The sequence below is a fragment of the Sminthopsis crassicaudata genome, chromosome 2 (assembly GCF_048593235.1).
Source record: "Sminthopsis crassicaudata isolate SCR6 chromosome 2, ASM4859323v1, whole genome shotgun sequence".
NCBI lineage: Eukaryota > Metazoa > Chordata > Mammalia > Dasyuromorphia > Dasyuridae > Sminthopsis > Sminthopsis crassicaudata.
The window spans coordinates 194,028,461-194,048,212 of record NC_133618.1 but is presented as its reverse complement, the minus strand read 5'-3'; the positions used below and the strand labels follow the sequence as shown (position 1 = coordinate 194,048,212).

At 34.0% G+C, this 19,752-nt stretch overlaps 1 protein-coding gene and 1 long non-coding RNA gene across 32 annotated transcripts in view; one reads left to right on the top strand and one right to left on the bottom strand.

Annotated features, from left to right (window-relative positions):
- LOC141555290 (uncharacterized) overlaps window positions 1–6,952 on the bottom strand; it is an 86,649-nt gene extending 79,697 nt beyond the window's left edge. For both annotated transcript variants that reach the window (XR_012486141.1, XR_012486140.1), the window contains exon 1: window positions 6,820–6,952. This is a non-coding gene — a long non-coding RNA (uncharacterized LOC141555290). The remainder of the gene's footprint in view (window positions 1–6,819) is intronic.
- MYT1L (myelin transcription factor 1 like) overlaps window positions 1–19,752 on the top strand; it is a 693,632-nt gene that overhangs the window by 430,534 nt on the left and 243,346 nt on the right. The window lies entirely within an intron of this gene.

Here is a 19,752-nt window from a genome sequence, read left to right as displayed (position 1 = left end):
AGCAATCCTGTATTTTTGCCAAAGAAGAGTCCAAATGGAGCCATGAAGAGTTACCCACAACTGAAAAATTACTGGACAACAACAGATATGTGTATATGTGCACACATATTTATATACCTATTATATACTCACACACATACATATATATGTGTATATATTTATATATCCAGAAGGCAAAAAAAATGTATATCCCTAATAGTACATGTTTGAGTCAAGAGAGGCAGCATGTTGTGTGGAAAAACCACTAGATTTGCAAGAAGACTCTCTGGGTTTCCAAGCTGATTCTGCTGACACAAGTCATATGACCTTGAACTCTACAGGTCACTGTTTTCTTCAATATAAAAGATTTTAGCTGAGCCGCCACAAAATTCACTTTAAAACAAAAATTAAGTCCTTTTAGTAGGTATTTTGGGGAAGACAGCTATCAATTTTACTTTTAGTAACTTCTTAAATCCAAATCGTGAGATGATTCATCATTTAAGCAGTGTCCCATTTAGATCTGTAATTAATTAAAAAAAAAATTTGTCTATCTCTGTCTGCTTCTCTCTCTCTCTCTCTCTCTTTCTCTCTCTCTCTCTCTCTCTCTCTCTCTCTCTCTCTCACACACACACACACACACACACACACACACTCTTATAGTTTTCATTAAAAGGCCCCAATAAATAAAAACCATGCATTCTTATAAGATGAAGTGAATAAAAATTACAAATTTTTTTAAAAATCATATGGAATTAAAGCATATACAATCAGGTTCATGATGCAAAATAATCTTATAGAAAAGTTATAGAAAAATAGAAATAAAAAAGAACCTTAAAAGTCATCTAGTCCAACTTTTAGTCTAATTTCTAAATTTCTTCTGCCAACTAATAATGATGACATGTCTTACCATCATAAATTTAAAACTGGAGATAATATAAAGCTCACCTAATCCAATTTTCTTATTTTAAACATGAAGAAACTAAGGCACACAGCAGGGAAGCAACTTGCCCAAATTAGAAAAGATATTTAATGGCAGTCAGAATATGAATCTAGTTCCTTTAAATTTAATGCAGAATATTTTATATACATGACCTCATTTAACTTTCAAATAACAAATGTACTTATTAAATAGTACCACTATGACTATTACCACTTTTTAGATGAGAGAACCATATCTTAAAAAGATGAAATAAGTTGCTCAAGATCACATATCCAATAAAAAGCAGAGAGGTTTGAAACCTAGTTTTCTGATTCAAAATCCAATCAATGCTTCTTATTATGCTATCTACTACATCAACAAATACATCCCTAATAAGTGGTCATCAGTTTCTTCTTGAATACTTCAAATGGCAGTGGACACACTGGAAAGAACTCATTCCATTGTTTGATAGCTCTGATGATTTAAATGTTTTCCTGGCATGGAGCCAGAACTTGTCTCCATGTAACTCAAAACCCTAGAGCAGAATATGATTAATCCCTTTTTAATATGACAGCCCTTCAAAAACTTGAAGACTGCTCTCCTGTTTTAATTGAATCTTCTCTTCAAGTTGAAGATCCCTAGTTCCCATTCCCTTGCTCAAAAACTTTCAATGGATCCCTATTGCCTCTAGGAGAAAGTATGAGTTAATTATCATGGCATTTCACAATCTGACTCCTACCTCCTCCTCACCTTACTATTTTCCTTCATGAACTACATGTTTCAGACAAATTACTTATCATTCCCCAAACTTAGCAATTCATCTACCAATTCTATACATTCATACTAGACATTCCCCTTGCCTGAAATGCACTGCAAAGGATAAAGATATTTGCTTCTCAGAGTCTTTTTTTTTCATTCATTTTTCAGTTGTGCCAAACTTTCTTTGTCCCCTTTTGAAGTTGTCTTTACAAAGATACTGGAGTAGTATGCCATTTCCTTCAGAAAAGGAAATTGAGGCAAACAGGGTTAAATGACTTGCCCAGGATCACACAGGTAGGAAGTATTTGAGGCTAAATTTGAACTTTAAGTCCACTTGAGTCCAGGGCAGGTGCTCTCTCCACTCTACCACATAGCTGCCCCAACTTCCTTCAGTGTTCAATTCAGGTATCACTTCTGTGACACCTGAGCATCCATCCCTTTATTTCTAGTACTTCCTCTGTCATCAATTTTATTTGCATTATATTTATTTAACAAATATTGCATTCCCTGAGTAAAATATCACCTTTTTAAAAGTCATTTTGGTCTATAACCTCAATGTGATATATGGTGACTGACACATAGTACAATTAATACATATTTGTTGAATTCTCTATGGCATGGCTTTAAGTCCATTGACTGTCTCTATCACATCATTTGTAGAACACTTAAAGTGCTGGACACAATATTTCAGAAGTTATCTGACAAGCAGGGGGATTTAATGGAATTATCACCACCTTTTTTTCTGGACACTGCCTTTCATCATTCCATATTATTATTTACATTGAGCTTTTAAAAATCACTAATTTTGGAGTCAAATATATTTACAAATCCCCTCACATTTTAACATTTGGGCAAGTTCCCTTCTCCTTACCCTCAACCCTAAAATGAAGCTATTGAGTTAGGTTTGAAGTACTATGAATACAAAGAAAGACAGAATCATGACCTCCTTCTTCATGATCCTTATACCCTAAATGTGAAGATAAAAATTAGCAAAAAATAAAAATAATAATGTACCTCTGAAATATATACATTTTAAAGAGAATGCAATCTTATTAGGATGGTGGGAGTGGGAAGAACAGGACTTGAAAAGCCCTCCTACAGAAGATAAAATTGGAGCTGAATCTCGAAGGGAACTTGAAGGTGAGATTGATGAGTGACAATTCCAGGAAATAATGATACAACCAGTAAAAAGGAACAGAGCCAGGAATACTAATGCCATATGCAAAGAACCTCTGGAATGGCAGTGTCTAAATTATATAATGGAATAAAATATAAAAGGATGGGAAAGAACCTAGTTCTTAAGGCCTTTAAATATAAAAAATAGAAGTTTGCATTTGATCTTGGAGGTAATAGGGAGTTGCTGGAGGTTATTAATCAGAGAGATGATATGGTTTATATTTGTACTTCAGCATTTTGGTGGCTAAATAGAGAATGGTTTGATCAGGGAAAGATTTAAGGAGGCAGACCAACCATGAAACTATTGCAAATAGTCCAAGAGGAGGTGATGGGTTATGGTTCCTGAATTAATAAAGAGAAGAGAACATTTATGAGACATGTTGTAAAAATAAAAATGACAAACATTGGCAACAGATTGAATATGTAGGGTGACTACAAGTGAGGAGGTGAGGATGATATGAAGAATGCTCTAATCTTCCCAAGTGACTGGGAAATGTACCCTCGACATTAATAGGGATGTTCAGGACTTCAAAGGTTTGAGAGAAGAAAATGCGTTCTCTTCTGGGATACACCTAATAATCCAATTTTAGAGGACCAAAATAAAGTTTATGGATATGAGACAGTAACTCAGAAGAAAGGTAAGAGATAAATAAATCTGAGAATCATCTGCTTGGGAATGATCATTGAACCCATGGGAAATGATATTGACAATGAGAAAGAAGATAAGAGGACCTGGGTTAGAGTCTTAGGAACACCCAAAATGAAGGGTCACATTTAGAAACTGAAGAAATGTTCTGAGAAATAGAAAAACCAAAAGATAGCAGTGTTGCAGAAACTTAGAGAGGAGGGTAAACCACAGTATCAAACATTCAGATCTTTCTCCATTTGAACTTTTGTTAAGCCATGTTATTCCTCATTTTGTCCTTGTGCAAGTTGTTTTTTTATTTTATCCTATTATAGCATATCCTTTATCTCCATAAAATTCCATGTAATTGCATTAACACATCTTTCCAACCAAAGATATACTTCTATGTTAAAGTTGCAAGATTGTTAGATTGTTATTGAGTTTGAGGGAAGGGATAAGGGATGGAGACAGAGATTGTTTAATAGTAGTTTTTGACTCTTAACAATAACTGAAGGTTAATTATTATCCTAAAATGTAGTATAATCCACATATGTTTGATAAAACAATATGTTTTATATAATATGTATAATATATGTATATACATGTATATGGCTTTATGTAGTCATTTTAAATGGCCTAAATTAACATTAAATATCTAAATTATAATATGGAAGAAAAGCTTTAAAAACCAGGCATTTAGAGTAATGATAAAAACACCACATATGTAGTATTTTTCCCGTAACTATAAAATTGGTGGTTTAACAATTTTTGTCCCTATTTTTTAGATAAAAAAACTTGAGGCTCAGGCATATGAGAAACATTTTCCAGCTTCCATGAGTAATGACTTCCACCTTTTCTGATTTCCTAACCAATGTTCCTTTCATTATCCTATGACATGTTTCTCACTAAGAGTCTATTTATCATTGTTTAGCTAAGATTAATTATTGGTGCATTTTAGGTAAGATCTGCTGGCTTAGTTGAAACTTTTACCCTTGGGTCAATGGTTAGTATTTTAATTTCCCCACATTTCATAGCAAGAACCCATGTTTAGTGTCAAAAAAATTTTGGGGACTGACATCTGTAATCAAGGCAAAGCGTCTTACTAACACATTAATAAACTCCCCAAAATGTATAATCAGAGTGTCAGTCAATGAATTTGGTGTTTCTTTTTCTCTTCTGGAGATGTTAATAGATATTGGACCTTTAATAATGGAGTATCTTCCTAAGTGATCCAGCTATGTCTCCTACTCAATATTCAAGCTACATTTGAAATGCTGATAGGAAATGCTCTTAAGGAAGAGAGAAAGGTTGTGATCAGAAGATGAAAACCTATCTCCTCCATTCTTGTTTCCTAGGGGCATTTCTTACAGAAAGGAGGCTAGGTTAGAAAGTAATGAACTTAATAAAACAGAGTCTTCTGAACAAACATCCATTCCTTGTTGATTATCTGCTGAGTTTTTAACTAATTAATTCTAAGGAAGCAACATGACATAGGGAAAGAGCATCATACTTTGCATTTGAAGACATAGATTTGAGTCCTGACTTCCATATTCCATAGCAAAATAACTTTTGGCAAGTCATTCCTTTGACCCTAAGTTTCCTCATTTCTAAAATGAGGATTTAACATAACATAACATATCCTGACCAAAGTTTTTGGAAACATCAGACTGCCAAAGGACAGTAAATTTGTCTAATTATAAAAACTGAAGCTAATGTGCAAAAAATAATAATAATATGCGGCTGCAGGTCTAATCTGCTTTTAACTAAGTGTGTACAACCTAAAAATATCCAAATAGACCAGTTGATGGCATTTACTATAGGTATTCCAACATTCCTCATTCAACACCATGAAAATGTAGAATTTAATGTCTACTAAGAGTTTCGTAATAGAAATTTCCTATAAAATGGTTTACATGTGGTTCATCTGCTCAATGGTTGTTGTTATTCAGTTATATCTGATTCTTCATGACCCCATTTGAAGTCTTCTTGACAAAGATACTAGAGTACTTTGCCATTTCTTTCTCCAGCTCATTTTACAGATAAAGAAATTGAAGAAAACAGAATTGAGTAATTTCTTGAGGGTCAGACTGCTAGTAATATCTAAGACTGTATTTGAACTTAATCTTCCTGATCCCAAACCAGCATTCTATTGACTGTGCTACTTACTCTCTCACAATAAATATTGCAAGTACTCAGGCTTGTGATGGAAAAGTCTTTAGTATAAAAGCATTTTCGAAATAATCTGCTTAAAATAAAAGATCTTGACTTATTTTTACAGATCCCCTCCACAATTTATTTTCCTAATTTACAACTTGATTTAGAAAAGCCCAAATTAAAATTAGTTTTAGGAGACTTAAGTTTCTTAGTTATGATTTTAGCATCTGCTTATTCCTGATCTTCTATTTCATAACTGTGTGATGTTGAGCAAGTCACCTCTCCTCTTCAGATTTCAATTTCTTCATCTGTGAAATTAAGTCTTTAAAAACAGATGATCTCTAAGGTCCTATCTAGTTCAAAAAAATCTGTCATTCTGTGATCTTAGCCAAACTTTAGTGAATATGATCTCATTATTATTTCTATATTTTGAAATCTTTCCAATAAAAATCAGAAATAGAAATAATCACCATCTTTGTAAAAAGAATAAAATCAAATTAAAACATGGCAGAATCTAATATTTCCTATTCAAATACAATTATCATGCACTTTCCACCAAGGAAGTTAGAAATTAATTAGATTTTTTTCCCTCTTCTAAATAGTAGTTTTTGCATTTATCCCCCAAACACAAACATATACAAGACAAAAAGATAATAGAAATGTCTATCAGGAGAAATATTTTTTTTCACATCAGCAGTTCTATGTTAGTCTTTTTCCCCCCATCAAATTAGAAGATATCTAGTAAAGATATTGGAAATTAGATAATTCATATTTCTGTGAGTTTTTTTAAATGAACCTTCTATATTTATATTACTCTGGAAATATTTATATTATCATCCATAAGCTTTGCTTCCCCCCTTTCAAAAAAATGATGTTATTAGTTTATTGACCACAAAATTTTAAAATCTACTTTGGTTTTTTTACTATCTTCAAAGTATCTTTTAGCTTTGGCATCTTGACCAAAGGAAACAATCATGGAGTTGGATGACTTGTTTGCATATCCCATTTACTATATGTGAGTCTTTCCCCATTTAGAAAAGAATGAGCCCTCAAAATTCAAATTAAAACTTTAAAATTAAAATCTTCAAACGGGAGCAAATAGCTTTTTCTCATTAAAAAAAAAATTATTGAATCTGCTCTGGCTTGTGCCATATTTCTTATTCCAAAAAAAAAATCCTTTTTTCATTTCCTATACCTTTTCACCCACCAGTATGATTGCCATGGCTGCAGCCTCGGGTGAATAATTGCCTGTCTTCACAAGAGCATGTTCTGGAGCTGAAGCCGAGTGCCTGCTTCCTGATGTATGCCTCATTTGGATTCTGCCAACAGCCTAGGGGCTGTATTATTCATGCCTTGACAGATAGCACTCACTAAAAGCATTGGAACAGAGCCAGGTACTGGCAGAGAGATATAAGGGAGCATTGCAACTTGCAACTGAGAGGAGCATCTATAATACAAAAAAGAGAGAGAAAGAGAGAGAGAGAGAGAGAGAGAGAGAGAGAGAGAGAGAGAGAGAGAGAGAGAGAGAGAGAGAGAGAAAGAGAGAGAGACAGAGACAGAGACAGAGAGAGAGAGACAGAGACAGAGAGAGAGAGAGACAGAGAGAGAGACAGAGAGAGAGAGAGAGAGAGAGAGAGAGAGAGAGAGAGAGAGAGAGAGAGAATGAATCATACCTCCCTTTTACCAGTTTTACTTTGATGGAAAATTCATTTGCATCAAAATAAAATACCCTAAAATAATTACATTTTTTCTTAACCACGCTTGAAAGTTTAACACAATTTTCCACATTTAATTGCAAAGCTGATTTTAATTAGTAAGCCCCTGCATGTGAAAAATGAAGATTCACTTGGGTGAGTGTAACACATTGCAGTGTCTGCCGAATGCTCTAATTAATGTATGGCTGCTGTACAACAGGGTGCACTGTGGGATATTTATGAAAAATTCCATGCACGCAGCCACACAGCCAGTCTATCTGTATTTTAGTTCATGAATCCACAAGAATAAATAACTTCCCCCCCTTTTATTTTTTATGAGACATCATTGTGCATGCCATCATTCCATCCATAAACTTTATGGCATGCCTGTCCTTTTTATTATTTGTCACTGATATTATAAATCAGAAGTTAGGGCATACATATTTCAACATTAATTTGATAGCAGAGCAAAGTTGCACACTATGCAGAAATTTGAGAGCCACCAAGGCATTTGTGTGAACTGGAGAGCCCAATCAAGTGGATTCCCTAGTTGTTAGCATTTCCCCCTTGGCATGTTCATGCTAATTGTATAAATACTGGGATCCAATCTATAGGTGCCATTTTCTTTTGGAACTGAATTGAGCTAACCTTTATTATTGTTTTAAATTATAATATAGTTGGCCACGGGACATTTTCCTAAGGAAAAACTTTGTAAAAGTATATTAAATTATTTACATTCTATTTCATGTGTATAAAACAGCATGGTTTAGTGTATAGAAGGCCAAAGTTAAATCAGGTAGACTTGAGTTTAAAGCCTGTCTCTGACTCCTTTAGCTATGTGATTGTGAGAAAGCTGTTTAACTTCTCAATGCCCTAGGAAACTCTGAAAGACTGAAATTGTTGGCAATTTACTAACTTGCATGACTGGAAGGAATTCCTATAAAGAGAATTCCTCATATTAATTAAATCTGTTATCTAAACCTTACATACAATATAGGTAAGAATAAGTAATATACATATTCATGCATATGTATACACATATACATAGATAGACAAACATATTTCATCAGTTCTAGAATAATATACTTAAGATGCATACATTGAGGCAGTGGAAAGAAAATTAGATTTAGAATCACAAGATGCTTTCAAACCCCCTCTGCTACTTTATGACCTTTGGGAAATCATTTAATATTTGTGAGGCTCAGTTTCTTCATCAATAACATAAAATTAGACTCAGTGTCTTGGGTCTGTTTCAGTTCTAATTTCTTCAAATGTATACATATACGTATGTATACATATATGTTTGTATATAAATAAATATCAATATAGATGTGGATGCAAATATAGATAGATATCTCTTATAGTTCCTAGTATGTAGTAGGTATTTAATAAGCAATTCTTGACTTCTAGAGTGATCTCCAGATTTTTATCACAATGAGTGATTGCTAATCTTTATAACTGGAGGGGAAAATGGCAAACCATTCCAGTTTCTTTGCCAAGAAAACTCTAAATAGAATATGAAGAGCCAGACATGACTGAAAATGACTAAATAACAACAATCTTTAAAAATTTGTATATGTATGCCTATGTATATATATATATAATATATATATATATACATATATATATATATACATATGCATATTTTTATGGGATTACATGACTACAATGTAATAACACTTCAGTCTAAAACTATATAATAACAAATAAACTTTATTTGAGAAAATACTTTGATAAATTGTATTTTAAAAGATTATTTTTAATGTTTTAATAAAGCACCATTATTTCCTTTAAATATTTTCTCAAACTAATTTTGTACTACAAAAAAAAGAGAGAGAGAGAGAGAGAGAGAACATGGAGAATTTTCAAATGGAATATTGCAAACCATAAATAAATGTACTGACAGAGAATCTATACTATATTAGAAGTCTGTTTTGGATGCTGTCTAAATTTAGCAATATGCTCTTTGTCTGATTTCTTGATTAATGATCAAACAGAGCTCTAAAACATATACCAGAAATTGGTGTGTGATTCTGTTGAAGAGAAGTTATCATCCAGGGCTTACTCCTCCAAAAAACCATAGGTCATTTCTTACTACCATAATCTGGGCTGATAATACAATCAATGGCAACAACTTTATAGATTTCATTTTGCCAGGAGTGAGGAGTATAATATGTTCATGAAAAATTCAAAGACAGAGTTGACCTATCTGAACAATGAGACAGATAGACATTTGGTGCAAATTGTTCTTTGTAAGTTTAAGCAAGTCCCCAAAATGGGTATGCAGAAGTTGTAGTAGAGATATTCTGTATTTTTTTTTTTTTTTTTTTTGGTGAGAGAAGATATTCATATGTTGAGAAGTTCTTTGGCGTTTGTATCTATACAATGTAACCATAGTCTATTGATACATAACAAAAAATTAGCAACCACTCATAGTGATATACACTAGAGGTCATTCCTAGTATCAAGCCAAATCAACAGAAAATTTTAAACATCTACTATATACCAGTCACTGTGCTAAACACGGGGTATAAATAAGGGAGAAAAAAAGTAATCCATACTCTTAAAGTTCTCAGTCTAATGGAGAAGTTAACTGGAAAACAAGTATATAGAAACAAGATTTGTATAGGATAAACTGGATGTAAAATTGCAGAGAGAAGACACTGAAATGACAGAAATATGAGAAAGCCCTCCTATGGAATGTAGGATTTGAATTAAGATTTGAAGGAAGCCAGGAAAACTATGAAGTAGAATAACATTCCTTTGAGGGATTCCCAAACCCAAGGAAAACGCTGAGAGTTGAGAAATAGAATGTTACAGGTGAGAAACAGAATTCTTATCTGATGATTGGACCTCTTTCTTAGAAACAAAAGACTTTTTCAGGCATTGGAAAAATATATTTTGTTTAACATAGATCAAGTGGGTTTTTTGTTGTTTTGGTTTGATTTCCCCCCCTTTAATACACAAAAAAGGAGACAAAGTAATAGGGGAGATGTTAATCACTTTTCAGAGAGTTAGTGAGAAGCAACTTAGACCCCATTTGTATATATTATCTGTCATAAAATTTAGGTCTAGAAGAATCCTTAGAGAATTTCTAACCAAAATTGCTCACTTTACATATAAAGATGTCTATGCAAAAAAAAAAAAAAAATGATTTGCCCAAGCTTGCAAAGGAAAGGCAGGAAGAGGAATTTTTAACCAAGGTCTTCTGATCCAAATCCAAGAATGTCTGTTTCCTCTATACTGCTTTTCCCAAAAACAAATTTCCTCCAGTCTTGTTAAAATTCAACCTCTGGAACAATTTTTTTCAACTACAAAAGTATGTTATCCAACATTAGGCCCTGAAATGTATTCCATAACCTCAAATCCCAGTATGCACATATTGCCAAAAAAAAAAAAAAAGTTATGGGTGCAGAGGTATGACATGCTAATTTACTGCAACTTATTCAAATCTATATTCATCATTTGAGGAGTTGGTCTTATGACTTATGTGACAAACTTCTGGTATGAAAATTTCCACCAGCCATGCAGCCATGAGTTATATAGTCTTATTGTGTTATTCAAGGTATCAAGAGTCATTTTATACAAAATATAGTGCCAGAACTCTGGCAGGCTATGAACCCAAGACTTCCTGACTTTAGAGTCAGCCCTTTATTCACTATGCCACATTGTCTCTTATGTATAACTACAAGTAAAGCTACTGTTCAGTTGAAATAAACCAGTCAGCACAGCAATATTGTTTCCATTTTCTAACTTTAATAAATACAAAGTAACTCCCTTTCAAAATTCTTTCAGTATATATTACAGCAAGGTGGGTCTCAATTCAAAGTGCAAATATCCCTCTTGATTCCAACTTTTACTGTGACCCCCTAATTTCTTCTTATATGTGAGCAGCTGAAAATATTGGATAAAAAGGTAGAAAAAGCTGGAGAAAAGACATTAGACTCTGTTTTTATTATGCATCTAAACTAATTTTTTTCTTCACAGCATAGATTTATGAATCTACTAATCAAGAAAAGTAGTCATCACCTTCCTTAGAGATATAGAAGAATAGTGTAGACTCCTCTCTGCCTGCAGGGAGGTAGGAACAGCCCTTTCTGATGCTGGGAGGTTGTTCTGCATGGCTTCCAGAGGGTCTTTCCAGTCCTCTGAATCTTTATCTTCTAGGGCTTATAAAAGAAAACACAATCTGTGCCAATTTTTCCTTTGCTTTTTGGTAGCACAGGCCATGTGCTTTTCTTCTTAATTGCACACAGTTGTCAGTCTACCTAATTTCCTGCTATCTTTTTCCCTCTTCAGCTCAAGTTTGGTCTGACAGGAGGCAGGAATCACTAGCTGGCAGAAAACAGCCAAATCATCAATGTCTCTCCAGCAGCCAGGAATAGGAAAATATCCCTAGACTTGGAACAGAGTCCACTTCTTCCAAGAATTTTTTTATCTCAAACTCAAAATTAATCTGTGTAAAGAAGTCCTGGTGTGGAAATTCCTTCCATGAATCCTGGCATAATTTAGAATCTTAAAAAGTTGCCTAGAGCCCAAAAAGTATAAATGACTTAACCTCACAAAACTAGTATCTATCAGAATAAGAATTTAATGACTTTAAAGGTCATAAATCATAGATCTAGAACTGCAAGGGAAATTAGAAGCCATTTAGTCCAACGCCTTCATTTTATAGTTCAGAAAACTGAGACACAGAAAGGTAAAATGATATGTCCAATGTCACACAAGAATTAGAGAGCAGAGCAAAGCTGCACTTGTATCTACTATGACATTATTGTCTGTCTTCCAGGAGCATATGTGGTCACAGTTAGGTAGGGAAATGTTGGGATAAGAGGTGAGGGAAAAAAGGAAGACAAAAGCAGTTTCTTCATTCTTCATCTCTCAAATGAAAAGGTTAAACCAAATCACTTTTAGCATCTTTTCTGGTTCTAAATTAATGCACTTATGATCCATTCTGCTGAACTATGTCCTGCAAATATCCCAGGGATTGCAAATGCCCTTCTGTTGATTTGATTTCTTTATTATGTAAGATTTGTGCTTAAGCAAGCTGTCATCAAATAAGATAATTATATAATTATATAAATGTAAGTTGTTGTTACATTAATGATGATGATGTGTTTATATATCATATAAGTGTACCATATGGGTATGAGCATATATCAATATGTCTGGTTCCTTTGACATTTTAAAACAAAATTGCCCTACCTTCTCTCCATTGAGAAAGAGAAATAAACTCAATTCATATAATCTTATATTCTTGAAAAGATCCATTCATTGTTATTGAGTAGCCATTGTAGAGGGTTGTATTATTTCGTGCTATATTTGGCATCTCAAGAGATATGCTTCATATGTGAGTGTATGCATTTTCCTAAAACACTGGGGAGGAAAGGGGTGGGGTGGGAGGGTAAATACCTTAGAAGATATTCTTTCCATAAATAATGTATGCATGATTCAGGGATGCTCTAGACTCTCTTCATTAGCCCCACACACCAATGAGATTGCTTATTATGCTTTTGAAAGAACTGTGTGTGCCCCCCAAAGGATTTAGGGGCAGGGAAAGTAGGCAGAGAAAACAGCAAAGGAAAGAAATGGAATAATAAGAGTTGATTTTCTTTATTCTGAGATCTAAAGGCTTCTGTGTTACCTAACCTCTCAACACCTTGAGTGCTCAGAGGAGCCAAGGGAAGTTGAAAGGTAATAGAGCTTTCTGAGAAAAGTACAGTGTATTGTAGTTTTTGAAGTTGAGTTCATATTATATATAGTTCTCAATTATGGTATAATGTTGGTTTTTGCCTCACTATTCTGTCACCTAAGAGTTGTACATAATAACATAGGAGACTATTGAGAAAAAAAAAATAAGGAAAGGTTTTAAGAGTCTCCAAAAAAGTGAGATCCTAATACTTGTTACCAATACCATAAAAAAGGTATATAAAAATGAAGATTGGGTTCCTTCTTTCATTTAGAGAGGGAGCTAAAATTTGATAGAGAAATAGCTCAAGGAATCAGGAAAAGTTCCACCAGACTCCTTTACATAAGTATGGGTTGAATTAGGGAGGTCAAGGTTTCCAATCTTCTCAATTGAAATCAGTCACATACTTTTTGCATGTATGATTCTCAGTGATAGCTACAAGTTCCAAGAGACACCTAGGAAAATTACAAAGCACACATTTTTTTTTTCTTTAGTTCACTTTACTACTTCCTTCTTTCCCTAGTTTCCTTAGTTCACAGGGACTAAATTCTGCCCTCTAGCTATCAACTTTTCACAGCATCCAACTTTTGCCCTCCCACTCTAAAATGATGCTACTCCTCTGCCTATTCTGATCAAAACTCATATTCTCAGACAATTCATGATTTCTGAGTGATTAATGGAAGTAATTTACACAAAGGGTGAATGACTAATCAAGTTAATCTCAGGATGTGTCTGCATTTAAATTTGCATTGTTTCTGATCTCAAAGAAATTTTCAATTGTCACAGTTGATGGGAATGACATTTTCAAGCTCACCCAAAGAAAGGAAATCATATTGAGTCCACTCACCATGTATTCAAGCTCTTCCTTAACTCTATGAACTAAGGTCCACAGATTTCAGTAAAAAAGAGTCATTGGTTAGAGCAGAGTGCATTCTTTGGCAGAGTATGTGTCATGAATATTTCAAACTGTATTATAAATCGTTTACCCTAAAGCTAGAAAGAAAAGAGAAGGCATATATAATAAAAGATCATTAGTTGCCACAGAAAACATTAGGTGAATCAACATTTTAAGGCATCAGTATTAACATGAGAATAATTTGACATTGTTAAGGACTCAAAATGTTAGGGGAAAATTCCTTAAAAGGTTTGAAAAGCCTTATTTTGAAATTCACTATTATGCAGGATATGCCTATATAATTAATCAATAAGGAATTATTAATATTTACTATGAGCGATGAACCACAACTAATCCCTGGAGATATAATAACAAAATTGAAACAATCCCTACTTTGAAGGAGCTTATGTGTTAATAGGAAAGATAGCATGTACATACATAATGATACATGTCCAAATTGAATACAATGTAACCTTGAAGGGGAAAGCACTAAATGCTGGTGCACTAGAAAAGGCTTTATGCAGAGTAATATTTGAGCTCAGTTTCAGAAGAAACCAGGAATTCTTCCAGTGTTTTTCTAAGATCATTGAACTCATCATTTCTTATGGTACAATAGTATTCTATCACAATCATATGCCATTATTTGTTGAACCATTTTCTAGTTGATGGGTATCCTTGTGATTTCCAGTTCTTTACCACTATGGTGAGAGCTAATATAAAAATTTAAAACATATAGATTTTTTTTCTTTTTCTTTAATCATTTTTGGAATTTGATGAGACAGAAAAATAACAGAAGATATTTCCAAGTATGCAGATGAGTCATTACAAAGAAACAGGGGTGGGAGATGATGAGGAGTAAATGATGAGGAGTAAACTGAGGTCTAAACAGAGATGGGTCAGTTCCTTTTCTCTCTCTCCTTCCTTCCCCAAAGTAACCAAGGGCGGGTTCGGCAGCAAAGGAATTTGCTACTTAATGCTGTATGGAAACATAGTCTTTATTGATGGAAACACCAGAGAGCCGGTGGGCAAAATGGCTGCATGGTACAAGGCCAATTTTGCAAAGAGTAGATTTTTGAGGTCTCTGTTTTATACAAAGCATAATCATTCAGATGTAGTGATGTAAGGAGGTTCAGAAGAGTGATGTAAATAAGATAAGGATTCTCTTGTTATCTTTTGGGGACCAACCGAAGTCTCTTACCAAAAATGGAATTTCCTGCTGGCATTTGGTCTATCTGAGTAGATTAGAATGGGGGCTGTAAAACCCTGGCCAGATCAGATAGCCCAAACTAGTTTGACCAGATCTTGTATCAAAGGTCCAAGTCCCAAAGGAAGTTGGAGATCAAACAAGGAATACCAAGGAGCTACCGCCCTCAACAGGAGATGGAGTATCTCATGTGAGGAATAGCAAATAGACTAATATGTCTAGACTCTTGGATGTGTGGAAAATAATACATAAGAGGATAGAAAAATAGGGAGGGAGAAAAATTGGGAGGGGTTTTAAATGCCAAAGAGAGATGTTTATATTTGAGTTCAAGGGGAATGGAAACCACTGGAGGTTGTGTGTGTGTGTGTGTGTGTGTGTGTGTGTGTGTGTGTGTGTGTGTGTGTGTGTGTGTGTGTTAGAGGGCTAAAGAGTGACATAGTCCTATACTTTAAGAAAATAACTTTGGCAGCTGAAATTGCATTGAGATGAGACATGAGAATGTTCCTTTTAGGAGGCTACTTCAATAATCTAAATGAGAAGTAATGAAAGCTTGAATTAGGATAGTAGCTCTATGAGTAGAGAGAAAAGACATATAGAAAAGTATTGTGGAAATTAAAATGACAAGATAGTATATCTGATTGCTAAGTGGTACAATGGATGGACCTCTCAGACACGAGACTTGGGCAAGTCACTTAACTCCTATTTGTCTCAGGTTCTTCATCTGTAAAAAGGGGATGATAATAATACCTACTTTCCAGGGTTGTTATGGGAATCAGATGACTGTAAAATGCTTAGCACAGTGCCTGGCACATAGTAAATGGCTTCATAAGTGTTGGCTCTTATTACTAATATTTGTATATAAAATCATTATATATGAAATCTTAAGGTTATTTTAAAATAAAAAATATATATTTTCATGACTGACTTTCCCAGTGTGAATTGTTGACAAGAGAATTGAGTCTATATCACTGAATCCTGATCTATGAATGTATGTCCAAACCTATTATTTCATTTCATCAGCCTATGAAATTTCCAGAGTATAAACATTTTCCATCAATATTGAACTTTATTGACTCTAATATTAGCCCTCTATGCAATATATTATGCTGACTTATGATCTTAATTATAACCTGAATAAAATATTCTGTGGTGGAGCAGAAATAAATGTACACTGGTAAATTTTTACTTGGGACTAATGGGCCAGAAATATAATTTAGAATTTGCTTCAGTGTAATATTTTGTTTTCAAAAAAAGAAAGAAAGAAATTCACCTAAGAATCTCTTAGGAGACAACATAATGCAATAAATGTCTGCTGAATTTGGAATTAGGAGGCTTGAGTTCAAATTTTAACTGTCATTTATTTCTCTGTGCTCTTAAGCAAATTACTTAAGCTCTCTGATTCTCATTTTCTACCTCTGGAGAGAATGATTTTGAAGTTTCTTCCAGCCCTAAATCTATAATGACATGAATCTATAATGATATAATGAATAACATTAATTTAAGTCTATAATGACAATCCCAGAGAGATACTCTGAAACAAAAAATTTCCTGCTAATAAACAACTTTCTTTGCTTATGGCTTTCCTAAGTGTGACCAGTAGATTCATAATGTCTAGAATGACATAGAGGAAGATTCTTTTGCATTCCATTTGGATAAGAGCATGCCTGATATATGATTTCAGTTCTGAGCACACTGTGAGATTATAAAATCTTCATGGGGGACCAAGAATCATGGAATCCAGTTTATTCTTGAACAAGAATCCTCTCTATAATGTATCCAGTAAGAGGTCATCCAATTCTAATTGAACACTTTTTATTTGGCAGTTGAGTGGCATAGTGGAAAGAGTGCTGGATTTAGACTTCAAAAATGAAAACCTAAGTTCAGATCTTTCCTCAGATACTAGCTGTGTGATAATGGAAAAGTCACTAAAATTCATCTGTAAAATGGAATAATAATAGATCTACCTCACAAGGTTGTTGTGAAGATCTGAGGTAACATTTGTTAAGCCCTTTGAAAATCCCTGGGTATTACATAAATGTTAGTTATTATCATTATTATATCATTATATCATATATGCCTATAAAAGGAAATCTGTTGCCCTCTCCCAAATATTTTCACTCTTAGTTAATTCTAATTATTAAGAAGAATGTTTCTTACATCAATCCTAAATTTTCTTCTTTGCAATTTCCATGTTTTGCTCTTAGTTCTGGCCACTGAGATGAAATAGAATAAGTCTAATCTACATTGCCCATAATAAAAATTCAAATTTTTGATGATAGCTGTCCTGTCCCTCCTAAGTCTCTGCTAGATCTTCTCATAAGACTAAATTCCTACAGTTCCTTTAGGACTATTCTCATAATCACAAGACCTTTACTATCCTGATTACCTCTGTATGCCTTCTAGATTTCTGATATCTTACCTAAATTATAAATCCTGTGTTCCAGATACTGTTTGATTGGGATACAGTATTTCAGTATAGTATAGTGAGGAAAGCAATGGCTTAGGAATCAGAGGACCTGGATTCATATCCTCCAATCCTAATTCTGTCACTTTCCATGTGATCTCTATATGCCTATAAGTAATTGATAAAAAGGTCAAATACAGAAGCAAAAAGAAATCCCTGTGCATATTATTTGAAAGATATTCTGTCCCATGACAATATAGATAATTACTCAAAATCAAGCTCACTCTGATATTATCTAGCCTGTATTTCTCCATATTATCCACATCCTAGAATTAGAAATCTATCTTTAAAGAAGTACATTAAGAAACCTAGAAGGCAATAGTTACTGTTGGGAGGATTCTATTTCATATAAGACTCATTATAAGAACCAGAAATAAGAAATTGGAGAAGACTTAGATAGAACATGATGATTAAATATTTATAATATTTAAGAGGAAATGAAATTTTCTGTGTAGAGAGCTCATCTCAAAGGCTAAAGTAAGAACAGGGGGTAATTTTTGACAATGTGATGAAAAATTGTTTAATACTTGTATCTATCTAAAGTATAATGGGCTACTCCAGGTGCTAGTGAGCTCCCTTGAGGTCTTCAAACAGAGATCAAATGTCTTCTTATCAAGAATGTTATAGAGGGGATCTACTTAGGTAAAGATTGGACTAGTTGCCTCTGAGATAATTTCCAACACTGATGTCCTGTAGTTTTGATTTTCTCACTCCCCTTAACTCCTACAGCGTGCCCATGGGACTGCAATTGTTATGGGACTAAAATTGCTCAGCCATGGTCTCTGCCACCTGGGCCATAGAAAGAAAAGCATTTTCCCCAAGAATGGGTAATGTTTATTGGGGGAGGGAATAAAAGCGATCTTGAAAAACAAAGAGAATACTATTTTCCCCAAGTTCTTGTTAGCTACTCTCTAACTAGGGGAAAAAAGACATATAGATATAACCCCTATTAAAAAGGTTTTTTTTTTCATTTTAGAAAGATTCCAGATTTACACAGCCTATCAATTTCTCCACAACTACTTCCATCCTCTCCTAGTCAGTCCGTTCAACTTCTACCATACCCAGAGTGATATGAAAACAACTGTTAAGTAAATTTGGTATTAGATTTTAGTGGGCAGCTAATGTAACATGTAAGTCAGTGACTAGTCCAGAGTTTTAGCAATACTCATTATTTCAGTGATCTGAGGACTAATTACCTTTAGCTAGCTTTTTTTAGGTGCCTTCATCAAGGTATTAGGTAGAAAGTGATCACATACTTTTTCCTCCATTTGAGGATTTTTCCATAATAGCTCTTGTCCATGATTTTCAGTTATCTCTGTCCTTTTTTTCCTTGGATTATATTTTTTAATCCTCAAGTATAGAACTAGAAATAAATAACTGAAGTGTAATGTGAACTTAACTCTTCTTACTTCAAATCTACTGTTACTTCCATGATATTTCAAAACCATATGTCATTTTGGACCTGTCTGTCCCATGAGGCCATAAAACCAAGAGATTGATTTTTTTTTCAACCTTAGTAATATGGATACAGGTAAAAATGTACCAGATTCTTTAGTTTTTTATTTACAAGATATATACATGGGTAATTTTTCAGCACTGACCCTTGCAAAACCTTCTGTTCCAACTTTTCCCTTCCTTCTCCCCCATCCCCTATCCTAGATGGCAGGTAGACCAATATATGTTAAATATGTTAAAGTATATGTTAAACACAATATATGTATACATCTGATTCCTTTTACCAGATCTCTTTGCATCTCTTAGCATTCTCTGGACAGATTGTGATGTGTTTTATATAATTCTAAGTCAATTGCCAAAGGTTCCCTAAATACATACAGTATTCCAGGCACTGTACTAGGTAATTGGAATGTAAATATAAAACCGAGACCACTCTTGACTTCAGAAAAGGGATATTTTCTTGGGGGTAGGGGAGGAGAGGAGGGTGTAAAACACATCAGGAAGTGATAATCAAGAAAGGAAGCTGTGGCCTTAGCAGTCATAGGGATTTTTAGTGAAGCCAAAGCCATGGAGATGACCACTCCCTTCACACTAGCAATGGTAATATTGATTTGATTATTGTTCCCTGAGGAAGAGGAGAAAACTGGGAAAGGAGGGAGTAGAGGAAGGAGAAAAGTACAGTAGTATACATATCTGCTAAGGTAGCAGATGCCCTCTTTGTGTAGATCTTAATGCCAAA